Genomic DNA, 15,455 nt, shown 5'->3' on the forward strand with positions numbered 1-15,455 from the left:
CTGGCTTTGACACTCTTAATGCTTAGGCGAATGTTCCGCTGCCACGCGCGACAGTGAAAAATTGGATGGGATCTGATGGGATGTTACGCCTCGCTGACTAGCACACGCACACACACACGCGTGCTGACGTGATATTAGTCTCAAGATGGTGATGATGATAATGCATCTGACTCTGGACGGTTACGCCACCACACACACATGTTGAGGGGGAAGTTTTGTAGAATTTTGGACTGAAACATAACAATCTGCCCCCAACTGCGCTCACGCTGACTGATGGAAAACTCCTCGGTTTAAAGGATTGAGTCGTTCTGACTTCTTCATGCTTTGCTTCACTGCTCCCCCAAAAAAAAAAACCAATTACCTTAACAGCTCCAGCAGAACCTCCGTTAGCTGGTTTTCAATTACTATTTATTTCCCGCCGGCGGTTTGAGTTCAGCTTTCAGCAGACTGTCTGTGCGCGCGCGATCGCTAATGCGATCGGTTGATCGAGATTAACCACCCACTCCATGAATGAAGCAAAGTTTCACCCATTCACCCATTGATCGAGTAACCGCTGTAAACTCTGCTGGCCGGCGATAAACTCCACAACTCTACACCAACAAGCAGCAGACAACAATTCATGCTTCTCCCCGTCCCGGAACCCGACCAAGCTTGGAATTATTCCACCTTCTGGCTAAATGAAGTTCACGCACAATAACAAGAAAGCAAACGAGGGTGAAGGGTGGTGGAACAAAACTCACCCAGACACAATAATGATGCTCAACCAGATAGCATCATTTAATCCGTTTTGTGAAGGGTGTGTTCACCGTCCACCGCTCGACATGACACGGAGAAAGAGAGCGAGAAAGCCCAAAATTCAAAGCACCAAAAGCACAAACCAAACTCTCCCTGTTGTAGCCCTTCCGCAGGGGAGGTTTTTCGTGCGGAGCACGAGGCAGACAAGGTAAAGATGGTCCAATTCCACGTTTTATGACAGTGAACCTGAACCCCCGAAAAAAAAGAAGGGGCACGAATATGTATGATGTTGCCCAGCATGCGTTTTGCGCTTCCTCCCTTCGGCGCACGACACGCACCCGCTTGTGTTGCGCGTATGATTTACGAGCACTCGCGTCCCGCTTTCCACCTGGGAGAGGAATGGTTGGACCTCTTAGCTAAACTCACTGTCGCTGAACCTCAAAACCCTTATGCCTCCTCCCAGTCGAAAAATTCCCAAAAACTGACCAGGGACAGGTCACGTGATCAAATAAACATTAAAGTGAAAGGAGCGTAGTGGTTGTTTTTTGCACATAAAACCACGTGCCACGAACCCTGGAATTCGCACCGTATTCGCTACCACCACCCAATTAACGTGTGCTTTTCTTCCTGAAGTTGAACGTGCAAAAGCAAAACAAAAAACGCACCCAAAGGAAGTGAAATGATAATTGATTAGTGGGAGAGCGATTGAGACTGTTACAAAACTGACGCCACTCCTTCCGATACCGTGGCTTCTAACGGTGGTCGGTCATTCATTAGACGATTAATATTTTGAGCGTTTTGCCCCGCTTGAGTCGATCGTTGGAGTTCTAGGCGCAAGAGCACACGCTTGTGGCGTTGTGCGGTTAATTGGTGAAACGTTACGCCTCGAAACCAGCACCGTTTCCGAGATGGTGTCGATGATAACGCTGTCCGCGGGGAGGCGGCGAACTCTAGGCGTCTATGAAATGGACAGTTTAACATGCGAGTGTGTGGTTTGGTTCGTTCTTTTTAGGGATGGGAACTTAACGAAAGAAAAAGTTATGCAGTAAGTAAAGTAACCGGTTACTGTTAGACAGTGTAACGTGAAAGTAATTCAAGGTAACTGGGGTACTGAATGATTTCAGATGAAAGGTTTGAAGTACTTTGTTAAAAGTAACTAAAATCAATGAACAATGGTCTCATGTCCTCCAGTTAAATAATGGATCTTCCTGGTATGAGTCTAACTGATGATTCACGCCATACGTGATTTGAGATCTTGATCGATTACTTTACAAGTAACTCGTATTCAAGATGAGCTAATCTAGTTTTAAGTTTGCTATATTTATCCAGATTAGCTATCAAATTGGTACAATTTCCTGCAAGGATGGAATTCCAACAGGATATTTCAAGTACAAGTCCCCGGAAATGTCCAATTTGGAAGATTACAAATCTCAGAATCCTTCTATTTGGCGTAACGTCCTACGCAGACATACCTGCCTGTATAGGCTTTCGAGACTTAATTCATTACCACGCAAGCCGGATATAGTCAAATCCTTGCTACGGAGGAACGGTCCATTGTAGGCTTTAACCCATGACGGGCATGTTATTGAGTCGTTCGAGTTGACGACTGTACCACGGGACAGTCCCGAATCCACGTACGTCAAATAACGTCTTTCATGGTATTTGACGTATGTGGTTACGGGAATTTGTAGTTTTCAGGATCTAACTAGCTAGTAGTATCTCATAGTATTCAGAAATATATTATAATCAGTCCAAGAAAGGATAATTTTATAACAAATAATTGAGTGATAATTTTCTTATAACTTCTTAAAGCATCATAACTAGCAAAAAGTAATGACTCGTAGACTCAATTACGGATTTTTAGTACAAAGTTTATCTCAAGAATTGCAGTTCAGGAATTATTAGTTCCTGGAGAAATTAAGTGATTAACGTAAAACAACTATTGATACCTAACACTGTTTCTATTTCATAGGGCATATAGAAAGAGACAGTAAAAGTAGGTTTAAAACAATTACGATTGTAGCACCAATACAGGATGATAAGAAGATACGTGTTATGATCTGGTTACTATTTCAAACTAAATGATCAATGATAACTAGATGCGTTTGTTTCTCTGGAACAAGGTAAACTCTAGCGAGTTACAGTAAAAAATGGCACATCACGAGTTCCTTCGTTCGGTTGTAGTAGAACCACACTCAATCATCCCTGTGAAGGTGTCCTCGAAAAATCGAAAACTACTCCAAAGCTGTTGCTGGAAAACGAGCTACGTGATAGTTTGCTTATTAAAATCAAAATTATTATTTTGAAATACGATTCGAATGATCGTGTTACTCCGATCGGGCCTTAATCTTATCTTGATCATCTTCGATACCGCAATTGAGTTGAGTCACAACGCAGGTTTCGCTTTCGGAGAACCGAGCCCAAAGGAGGGGCCAGTACTGCTTACGCCATCTCCATACCCATCAGCCTGTCAGTTCCACCTCCTAGCGACCCTATATAGGGAGACCCACACACACACACACTCGCGCACACACAGGGTCCAGGTTAAGGTCGATTTCCTCATCCACCCTTTCCTTGGTTTACTCACCACCGGAATGGAAGGTAGCAATGCAGAAATACGCGATGCACACGAGCCAACCCACGCATTCGAATGGTTTATTTATGCAAATCAGCCGATCACACGTTATGCGTTATGCGAGTGTGCACTAGGTGAAGCTGTCAGCTGGACCCCGTAGAGGGGAAGAAAAAAAAGGAACGAGGACTGCTTACACATTCGGAAGCAATTAGTCATCGTGATCTCACCACAACTGCTTGGGCCGTTTTCGTTTATAGTTGGTGGTGTAAATTTACACCCCAAACAGCTGTTGGTGAATATCACATCAAATCATTTCCATTCCGCACAGACACTACCATTCCTAGACGCTTAGTTAGCAGCATCTTGGTAGACATAAAGCGTCCCCAAAATGTCCCCAAAACGTCCCCAAATGATGGAACGACTCGAGCCCGAGAGCAAAATACAAAACATCAACCATTAGCATCATCTTCATTGTTGACCTTCGACTGTGATGTACGAACTCCCTGTACCCTGGCTCACTGTCTCTAGCTCGCGCATGGGTGTGTGTGATGAAAATAGAAAAGAAAAACATTACCATAGAGACGACGCTCGTGTGACATTCCCCAGTATCCTTTTGTGCGATTTTGCTTTCCCACCACAAAGAGAGAAAGAGAGAGGAAAAGTCACAGTTCGCTCTCGTTTACTCACTGCCAGTTGGTGGTGAAGAATGGCGTCATCCTTACTGGTGGATGACCTAATTTTCCCTTTTCGTGTCCCATCGTGTGTCCTCTATTACAGCCGTACCGCGGGTTTTTGTCTAGAATTTTCTTGGAGAATACAACGATTGGCAGATTGGCGCTTTTTCTCGTTCCCCCCCGTGGGACACAACATTCGCCAACTATTGGACCTGGTGGCCACCCAAGCTGTTGGATTCACCATGCACTGGTAGTTGGTTTTGGGAAACATTTTAACACGTCAGCCAGGACAGGAAGAAGCAAAACATTCCTGCTCACCCAATTCCAATCGGACAACCGATTGGCGTCGTTCGTTTCCATCGTTTCGACTGAGGGAGAGAGCATTTCAGTTCTGCTGATGATTGTTTATCTCCGGTAACCGGAACCAGAGATGAGGTTTGTTTTCGGAGGGACTGGAAAGAAACGATTGTGTGCCTTTTTCGTTGATTTGTAGGCAAATTTCTACACGGTTGATGGTTTTTTTTTGCCTCATCTCCCACGGTCTTGCTTTGCTGGGGATGAAATAAGACACCCACCCAGGCAAAAGAGTGGCCCGAAAATGGTTCGAATTCTTCTTTCGGGATGTCTTTAAATGGTGCCGGGATTTTGAGAAAAGTTATGATATGTTTAGCTTAACCGGTAAACGGCGTAAACAGTGGGCGCGCGCCAACGAGCTTCCGGTCCGCGCCAACGGCCCTACAAGGGGCGCGCACGCACGCGGGAGGCAGTAGCACGTGTTTCTACGGACAGACAGTCCACACGCCGAGAGAACGCTACGATGCATTATTCAACGGATGAGAAGAAGGGGCGGGAGGGTCTTCTTTCACGCGTCATCTCCGATGACTGTACCGAGAGCTCGTAGACGCAAGATGTTTGTCTTGATTCCACACACTGCCCTGCTTGAAATTCAGTCCCCGGTTACCGCTACCGCTCTGGGCCTGTTTGTGTTGGTTTTATTTCCCTTAGCTTCCTTCTATATTCTGCTTCCATCCCTTTTTTTGATGTCCGATTTTAAGATTCCAGTGAGCCACACGGGGCCACAAGCAGCAGCTTGCCTTGTGGTCTTATATGTAGCCAATTAACAAAATTGTTGTTAATTGTCTCGATCAATTACACACACACAAGACGGAAGGCGGCAGCGGAATGGCATGGTGGTGGTCTGTACGGTTTCACTGCTTTGTAAACTACTCACCAAAACAAATAGATGTTTGGATTTCCATTTTTAGTGAGGGGAAGGCAGACAATTCGCCCATATCACGGCTCAAATCAATAGAGCAGCGGCTTGCACATCGATTAGGCTTGCTTTAATAGGATGGCAACAACACCAACACGTCTTCGGATGGGTTGTTGGGGACGGGTTAGGGGGACGAATCTCTATCAATAATGTTGCGTCGAAGGTTTAGTTCTAATTTGAAGACACTTTTTGATTACAAATTAGCTACAACCTAGGGGTGACTTATTGGACAGCCGGTGCCGGTGAGCAGACTAATGAAGTTGAAGGTTTTGTTGTTGGGATTATTGGAAATTTCTAGGACATGAGATCAGAAAATTTCATTTTAATAGGCATAAATAAAGCCCCAACATCATCAAAACACTCGAGAAAGTGTGCCCAAAAGATTTAAATTAACAGAAACGTCTTCTTCTTCTTCTTTGGCTCAACAACCGTTGTCGGTCAAGGCCTGCCTGTACCCACTTGTGGGCTTGGCTTTCAGTGACTTATTGATCCCCCATAGCAGGATAGTCAGTCCTACGTATGGCGGCGCGGTCTATTTGGGGTTTGAACCCATGACGGGCATGTTGTTAAGTCGTACGAGTTGACGACTGTACTACGAGACCGGCACAGAAACGTCTTACTGTCTGTTTATTCCAGCGAATCTTCAGAATTCTATTGGAGTTGGATGGATTAGTTTTTCATCAGTTACGGGTATGGAGTAGCTAAGATTCGAGAGAAGATTCTAAAAGATAATCCTTCAATGAGACTTGAAAAAAGAATCTTATAACCACAAGATAAGGCAAAGGATTGATCAAACCTCAAAGAATTAGTTAGGGATTAATGTCATGATGTGGTGAGAAAGTAAGTAAGTAAGTAATGATCCAGTTTGATACTGTTGTTGATAATGTTGATAACTACATTCCATAACATTGGAATGATAGCGATGCTCAAATGCATGTTAAGATATATAATCATAAGATATATTGATGATAGCCCACAAACACTATGTTTAGTACGAAATTTTAACGACGATAAACCCTGGATAAGAGATGATTTAATCCAATCCATCGAGATCTCTCTTGTCTATCTTTTACTCTAGTTTAATTATTCACTGCCAAACGAGCAAATTGACTTTTATCCCAGATTTCCATATAATAATAGCAGGCTCACGTCACCCGCTTGTGGAACGCGGTTCTCGCATCGCCCACACGTCAAAGGAAGTCCATATCCTGCAATATCTTTCTAGCGGACGTCCACACATACCGGTCTGGCCGTCCTCGATAGATTAAAATCACCCCCAGCACCACATTTGCTAGTGAAAATATTGATCCACAAAACCGTGCACAGTAATAACACATGACGCGCTGACCTCTCTGTGTTGTACGCTACACTACACTTCAGAAAACGTCCGCTCCGGTAGGGATGCGGGGGCATTGTTGTTTATCGCGAGTTTACTTACTGTCAAAACAACGCGCACCGCCCTCGAACTCCGTTCATAGTTCTGTGTCGTCAGGCCATTTGGTCGCTCCGAATTCGAACCAGAACCGATGAAAGTAAATAGCGGACGTTAAGTAGAGAGTATGCAAAAACAAAAAAGGAAAGTATTACGTACATCGAGATACGACCCTATCAGATGGCTGGCATGTACACGTATACATTCAACTAACAACCATTATAAGGGTGACATCATCACGAAGGCGAGGTGCAGTGTGTGGTGTGCGGTAGTGTCGTGTCCATTTCATTGGCACCGTTCCCATAGTTGTTTGAAGTGAAAAATGTACGTGCCCTCCCTTCCACCACTAGACCAGCGCGTTTCGAGAATGAAAACAGACCACAGGAGCTGTTCCAATTAAACTAAGCGAAACGACCTTGTCCTCTGCGATTGTGTGTGTGCCTGGTTCTCTATGTTCCCACTGGGAGGAAATTGCATGCACCATAATAATTTCATTACGCTCGTCCTGCACCCTGTTCCAGTTCCAGTGGGCACGTGCTGAGGTCCCCTCAGGTCCCCATCTTGTTCGATGGATACCGATGCACCCGGTGGAAAATTCAACCCGAGACGACGACGACACACTGTCTGGGTGCTAGGAGAGTTTGCGTGCCCCGGTCCGTTACGCGAGGTCAATGTTGCGAAGTGATTCATCGTACCGTTTCCACCACCAACATCCTGCTGGAATGGAATAGAATGGAATGGTGAGGAAAAATGTTGGAATGACGTGATGTTTCGCACCAACGGTGAGACAAATGGAAAAGGAGCGTTCGAGAGGAAGAACCGGTACGCAGAAGAAAGGTCATCCATTTTGCTGAGGCTGATGCCATATCTCTGCGCCTTGATTCCAACCAGCATTAGTTCAGTGCGAGCATGAGTCATAATTATGAGTGCTTTTTGGGCTTTTTGAGGGAGCTTCAGTTTGAGCGAAATGGGAAAAAGTGAAGATTATGAATGGCTTTTATTGCCTCGTCTTGGACGTGGGCAGATTACCAACTACCTCAGGGCACTGTTGGAGAAGTGATTTCAAGACGTTTAAATAGAGAAAAACCCGTTTCTCCAAACGGCAGGTCGTTAAAGGCATTAATCTTTGAAGAAATGGTCCAAATATACATTTTTCTCTCATTTTAAAGAATTACTGTTGAAAAGTTAGACACCAAAATAACTTAATGATAGTGTTAACTTCCATAAGAATGATTTAATTGCCGCCCATTCAAGCTCCAACACTCAACACCAATCTTCTCCAAAAATTTGATTGATTAAAATGCAATAAACCACTTGAAATGAATGCGAATAAATACGCGCAGGGCTTTCACTGGAGCAAACAACGCCAGCAATCACAACAATTTCTCTCTCTCTCTCTCTCTCTCTCTCTCTCTCTCTCTCTATCACCACGGGCAACGGTTATTAGAGAAGGCAATCAATTTCAATCATCATCTTGAGTTTCGCACCATCCTCCAACGCGCGCACACTTGTTTCCGCCAATACTTAAACCCAATTATCGGCTCAATTAATTATCAATCCAAAACCCCGGCCGCGTTCATGCTCGTGCTCAATCCTGGTGGAATAAACGGGCGAAAGGGAAGAGCGAAAGAAAGAAAGAAAAAACAACCACAGTTGAAACATTAAATAACACCCCTCGCGCTTGAAGATGCGAAGGCAAATGCGCGGAACGGGAACGAGGCGTACGATAATTTACTCGCGCAAAGCGCACACGACGGATCTTGCCGGTGTCTCAACAGCTCTTCAACTCTTGAAATGAATGAACGGGCGCGAGGGAGCTGCTATCGATTGACTCATTAACGGCCGCTTAAGCTGTCGGAAACGATCCCGCGCGAGCTGGTGGGAAGGTCGAGAACACCGCCCTGCCAAGATCACACGTGAACCTTTCTTCGCGCGGACCTTTCCGATCGATCGTGCGATCGTGTGGGATTTGCTGGGATGATAGATCATCAGTCTTTTCCGCAGTGCGCGTGCTGCTCGATCTGTCCCGCTGTGCGGTGACACGGATATTTATAAATGTGCAACCCTTCTTCACCTTCAATTTCTAATGATAGTTTCGAATGATCTTTCGTGTGCTAGAAGGGAAAGAGAGAAAAAAAAACAATATGCATAGAAGATGCATATGTGCCATTGAAGTTCGTCGTCATGAAGTCACGCTTTGGACATTGTGATGCTCCAAAGAATCTACTGTTTAGAACATGCATCGAGAATGCTCGAGCTTTTGCAGCTGCATGTTTTCATGTGATCACGACCTTAAACGATGAGCACTGGACACTAACGGCGGGCCTCAGAAATCGTGCCCAATCGACACCTTCCCGCTGTGTGAACTCTGGGATTTGAAGAGCTTAGCGCTTGCAGGAAAGTCTACACGATCGCCAATAATGTTCAGGCGATCAATGATAAGCCGCTACCTGTATGTCACGTTGCGTATTATGTTTAGGGCAATAGCTTCATCATGACATCGAGACAAAGATTACCCACCGCATATTCCATCGATCACACAACCCAGTCACGAGTGCGACTCTTCCCCAAGTTCCAGCACGCTGTCACAGAAATCTCAGACATTCCTCATTGCGCACCCGTAATGACTGTTACCGTTGTCGATCGATTGTTGGAAAGTTAAAGCGTCTTTCACCTGAGGGACAGCCTCCGCTTCTAGACAGACATCAATAATTCATACGCATTATCTTCACGACGACCTTCTGCGGACGGGCGATCGATTCGCGATGAATCTTCAAAAGCCATCGACCGCCAACGAATCGTTGCGATCGAGCATTCCGCCGGTTGCGTTCCTGCAGGAGCAGCATCTCCGCGAGGACATCACAACATATCGCTGACATCTGCCCGAGAATGTAGTCCCCGGCCGATCGGCTGTGCTAGACTGGACAGGGCCTTATTTGGTGTGCCGAGTGAATGGCGCCATTAAATCATACAATTCCCGCCGCATCATCAGTCTGTCAGTCCGGGCGGGCCTGAAGTTGACATTTCGCGGACGCCACCTCCAAAGAGGGCCCGGGAAACGGGTTTATCAACGCACTCTGGAACACTCTGGAACGCGCTTCTTTTCCAATGATTTGTGAAGAAAGAAAGTGGCTACGGCTATAATCATACCAGATTTCAGCAGCAATGATCCTATTGCGTAGATAGCTACCACGCTCTTTTTCCACCAAAAACACACACATCTGTCCTGCACTATCAAGCGCGGAAATTCAATCACGATCCTCACGTGTGCGTGCCCGCAAATTCTGGAACGCGTCGTCGCCTCAGATTCTCAGAAATAACCGTCGCTCGCCACAATTAACGGCACTTTCGTTCGCTCCGAACGTAACCGCGTTACCGGTTCGATTGACATTAAATCGATACAACCATGATTACTTGGCGGTGGTCAAGCACAAACCATGTAGTGCTTTGGGCTATTTGTTCGCGTCCGTTGTCTACGGCAGTGGAAAAAGACAGTAAAAACACACGCCAGAAAAGGAAATACTCGTACCCAAAAAAAAAAAACAACAACAGATGACCCCTCCCGGTTACACGAACCACAACGACAGTGAAGAGCGTAAAAGTAAATACCAGACACCAGCACCTACCAAACGGGAAGCTCGCATAAAACCCACCGACAATAACTTCATTTGCATTTCGAACGCAACGAGGAACTCCGGGCCCCCGAAAAAAAAGCCGTTCCGCTGGTTGCGTTTAATTTATTGTATGATAATTCGCTGTCTCAAAAATTCAAACCCAACCCATCAACGAAAAAAAAACTGCGTGCGGCTGACCTCAATCGAAAGGCATGGGTCGCTCGCTGGGTTTTTGGTCACTGATTGTCCTTAACCTTAACATGCGAAGATTACGTACAAGTGGACAAACGATGGCGGAGGCACATTGGAGAAAGCAAATAACTTCCTCAACAAACAAAAAAACAAGAAATGATCCCCTATTGCTTGGGAACTGATCGTCGAGGTGCAACCACCCGGCAGCATTGCACTTCGACATTTTCGGGTCGTAGATTAAGAGAGAGAGAGAAAGAGAGCGAGAGCAAGGTTGTTACTGGGAAGGAGTACTTCAGAGTTGTTCCGAGCATGTCGAAAGGGTACGTTCGTTCGGGTGACAAAACGAAGGGTCCAAGGGATCTCCAAAAATGGGATGCAACAGGAACAGGTTCACAGTTTATTGTTTCAACCAAACATGGCAAATTTGGTACCGGTGTGTGGTTGCACGTGTGTGTGTGTGTGCGTGTGCATTTTGTTCCAAAAAAGGAAATCAAAAATGGGCCATTGTGATCGGGGTTCGGGACGAAACGTGACAACTGACAAGAGTGAGTGTTATAAACATATTCTTATCAACAAAAGACCTAAAGGAAGATCTTACAGGGTTTCGCGAACTATTTCAACGATGTTATGCACATCTCCAACAATCCAATTCTAGCTTTGTCGAATGAAATTTGAGGTTACAGGTTTGCGAATGGTTCTTTGAATGGGACAAGTCCAGATGCAGAATTGGAATAAGTTCAGTATCAGTTCTAGGACCCGGCATGGGTTCAAGGTGCGTTAAAAGACCGATTTCGGTTTGGGATCAGTTTCAGGGCCGGTGTAGGAGCAATTCCAAGAACTATGTTGATTCGATGAGATCGACATGAATTTGGGATCAGTTCAAGGTACCTATATAGACTACAGGTGGGTCCTTAGCTCTGGTTTTGGTCGCCATAATGGATTCTATGATTTTGGAGATTTCTATGGAATTTGGCATATAGGAAGTAAGGGTTTCTAAGGACTTTGTATGAGTTGTTGGGTAATTTTGGACTTCCTAGCTTTCAAATGAAAATATGTCAAAGTACACTGGACGGACCGACCTGTACTAATTTATGGACCTTAGATCAGTTCCAATATTAAATTGATTGAATTTCACAGTCACCTGAGAATTGAATCCTTTGTGCGGCCCTGAAGTTAATTATAGTCCTGTTCATAGGTCTCCTCATATGCAAGTCTGACAATCATGGGAAGGGTAAAACGAGTAAGTCATAGACAATCAAGTCCATTACAGGCTTATAGCAGGCCTAGACCAGCTAATTTATCGATTCTTCTGGAATCGAGTCAACAAATAGAAAAGGGCTTATGGATGTCTATCTAATTTATAGGTTCTTTCAAGGAGAGGGACTTCACTGTTGTTGTACTGCAAGTTATCAGTTTGAAACGTTTATTTACTACGTTGTGCAACCCAGTAACCCTGTACTGCAAAGGAAGTAGAACGTGTAAGACGGCTTGTGAAGTGATGACTTCAAACCGAGCGCAATTACAATCCCGCCCCAGTCCTAGTCCCATGTGCGCTCTCTATCGTACTACTCACGATTTAGTGTGGGCGCATGATATGTCACCCCGGCAAAGGCAAACTGTCGATCTCGACCAATTGACCTCCGCCGGTGGCGACAAACGGTACGCGCGCGCGCCTGTAAGACCTGCCCAATGTCCCACGGCAAATAGTTGGGGGTTTGTTTTTTTTTTTTTTGACAGCCACAGTGTGACAGCGAATGTGTACCATTAAGTCATCGCTGATAGTAAACAGTGTCACACCAATGGTGTGCGGCGGGACAAACTCTTACGTTCCTTGGACTCGCCCCTCCCTGCCCTGCTGATGTCATTCTGGCCGCGCCGTTGGTCGATGTCCTTCGCTTTCAAAGATTCGAGCGGTCCGTGCGGTCGTGGGTTCGGTGGTGGTTGGTCGTAAAATGGTGACCTTGATGATGATGCTGATGGGGTCGATTTTGGGAGATGAAGCAACGGCGATCGTAAATAAACCGTACCAGCAACATGAACACACATCGACGGAAACACACATACGCACAAAAAAGGTGAACAACGGGCGGCAAATAAAACTCTTCTTCAAAGGCAAACAGTACACATTCCGCTTCCTAGAACCCAACCCCATGTACAACCCGCCCATTTATGCTCTTCTATTGTTTTCAACCTCCAACAACGCGTTGAATTACCCCCCGTTGGACACCGACCCGTGTAAACATTGGTTCGATGATGATTGGGGATGATGATTTCATGCCAAAAGCGTGTACAATCACGATCACCCCCGAAAGGGTGGCAGAAGGACGTGTGGACACTGGTACATATGCATTACGACATCTTGGGCCCACCACCATCATCATCTCGCAAACAGCACGCACGTTTTATTTTTAAAAACGAATAAATAATCATTCAGCCTTACGGAATAAACCGGACACCAATCGGACTCGGCGGTTGTTGATAGGGAAGATCGCGTTTTGATGACGTGAGAAGAAGACGGCGGCTGCAAATCTCGGCCCAATCTTCGGCAAAGCTTCCGCGCACCATCACAAACAGCCCCAGTAAAATCAACAATAATTTTATGACCACCTTACTATGTGCGGGAGTTTATGTGTGACCGTTTAATTGCTTTCATCTTTGGCCTGCTTTGCGCAGAACCGATCAAAACTGTGCCATTTGTTTTTGGAGTAAATAAACGAAGCCTACTGAGAGTCTGCGGCTGCTGCATTCCAGCAGCACAATCTCGCTGTCATGTTTGCGTCAGTTCGGGTGAGTGTTGTAAATTATGAAATTAAGGAAATGTTATTGTTTTATAAGGACATTACCTTCCCAGTTGCAGAGACTGCCGTTCCAGGCGTTAGGACACACTGCACACAGTATCCTATACAGTAAGTGGCGCAACAGTGTTGATAGCACCACCGCCAACACTTTCGGTGACTTCGGAGCCGTGTTTCGGATGGTTTTATTTTTAGAGTTTCCACGCGGGCGAGTCGCGAAAAACGCGTGCTTCACACTCCAACCCGACGTCGACTCCACAACACGACTCACGAGCAACGGCAATTATGACCGAATTTCTTGTTTGTTTGTCGCGCGGGAAAAGCACGCTGCTGTTTGCACGCACGATTTGCAAGGGATGGAAGGAGAGGAAACACTTAAAACACAGCAGTCGGGGATATTGAGGGGGGTTTCCACTTCACTTTCGCACTAACACACACACATGCACACTGTTGCTGATGCTGCTGCTGCTGAAAAAAGAGGAAAATTCGGCGACACACACACACACACCCGCCCCGACGAATTGGTTTAAATTTAGCTTTCCTTTCAATGCAACCGGTTGTCGTTGACCGCGGGGATTGTCCGTGGATTGGAAAGGGAATGGAGGGGACACAGAAAGTAATATGCGTTTTGATGTTGGGTTTTACTCAAAATCCTTTTCCCCCCACCACTCAAAGGCGCGTGGTGTGAATCACAGTTTTTCTTTAAATGGCACCATCGATACGAAAAAAACATGGCCTACTCACTAACATCGACTACCGACAATATGGTCACGCTTGAGAAATTCGAATCAGCGGTTGGGGGCAGGTTGTTTTCGGCAAGGAAAACAACACACACACACAAAAATACATGAAAATTCACACTAAACAAACGGTCACTAAACAAACAATGCACACGGAGGAAGGGGGAAAGGGGAGAGATTTTCGGCTACGACAAAAATAACATCAACATAAACACCGAGTCACTATAAAACAACACCCGCCTACGCACACGCACATAATCGGCTGTGGATGCTGGGTGTTTCTTTTCCACCCCGAAATGCGAGATTATTTCCGATTTTCACAGCTCCTGTTGGGAGTTTTTTTTTTTCGCTCTCTCTCGCTTTTCGTTCAAACACACCAAACATAAGTGGTTTGTCGCTTGGGAAATTTCAGTGTCACGCACGCACCAGAATTCGTTCCACGAGGCCTTTAGCGGACGCACCAAAGATGCGTGCACGAGTGTTTGTTTTTGTTCGTTCGATGTTAAAAGAAACAATAAAAGACGTCTCAAACTAAAGTGAGCTTTGAGCCGGTTGGCATGGTTTCCCACCTTTGCGATGCAACTGCCAGCGAGGTTAGAGCGCAACTGTTCGCCGTTTGAACGACGCGTGTGCTCGCGTACGCGGTGTGCCGTTCCACGCGCGCTATTTCCGAAATGAACCACATGCGCTGAGTGCCTGAGTGGGGTGTGGTTCATTTTTACAGCGTCTATCGTTGCCCAGCGGGCAGAAGTGAGTGTAGCGTTTGTTGTGGCTTAATAGTAGACGGCTGTGAGAGATCGAATGCGCAAGGCTGAACAATAAACTTACGTGTGTGTGTCTATTATATAGCGTTTGACAAAACGCTCTCGATCGTCCTTTTTTTTTATTTTAGTATCGTTTTACAAGTTGCGTTCCCGTTCCGTCGGCAGATGCGAGTCGGTGAAACAAACATAGGTTATACGATACCAATCGGTTATCGGTTATCGATCTAGTAGAATGAATTCGAGAGGTTTTCTGCCCTTAGTATAAACTGGCATAAACACGCAAACTGAACCGTACATGTAACTGTGGGCACTGTATTTTGAATAGGTGCTATTTAGTTGGCTTGTTTGAGCGTTCAACTAAAAAGCATGCTAACTAAAAAGCGTTGAGCTATTGAATTCTGACTGTATTGAATTCTGACTGTACTAGTGTAAACACTAGTTAAATAACATTTTTTTCTCTTACACATTTACCATGCTTCAACAAAAATGATAATAATTGATTTAAAAGAAGTGGCGAATTGGATTGTGTACTCCATCCGCCGGATGCTTGGAACGGTCAAACAAGCTGGAACAAGACAAAAAAGGGGTCGACAAAGCCCTCGTCGATTTGAACGGTGAATGCTTCTTTAAACTCTACTACTCCACTGATCTTAGGGTCTTG

General features: G+C 45.5%; 2 protein-coding genes across 4 annotated transcripts in view; one reads left to right on the forward strand and one right to left on the reverse strand.

Annotated features, from left to right (window-relative positions):
• Window positions 1-14,688, reverse strand: part of LOC120901004 — a 30,682-nt gene extending 15,994 nt beyond the window's left edge. Inside the window, exons 1-2 of one of the 2 annotated variants that reach the window (XM_040308674.1) lie at window positions 14,600-14,688; window positions 13,339-13,758 (exon numbers count right to left, since the gene is read on the reverse strand). The gene's annotated coding sequence lies outside the window, so the exon portion shown is untranslated. The remainder of the gene's footprint in view (window positions 1-13,338; window positions 13,759-14,599) is intronic. The other variant, XM_040308673.1, reaches the window with a different exon arrangement.
• The window catches only part of LOC120901003 (alpha-N-acetylglucosaminidase), a 37,877-nt gene that overhangs the window by 18,687 nt on the left and 3,735 nt on the right, over window positions 1-15,455 (forward strand). The gene's annotated exons all lie outside the window — the stretch shown is intronic.

The sequence above is a fragment of the Anopheles arabiensis genome, chromosome 3 (genome assembly GCF_016920715.1).
Source record: "Anopheles arabiensis isolate DONGOLA chromosome 3, AaraD3, whole genome shotgun sequence".
Lineage (NCBI taxonomy): Eukaryota > Metazoa > Arthropoda > Insecta > Diptera > Culicidae > Anopheles > Anopheles arabiensis.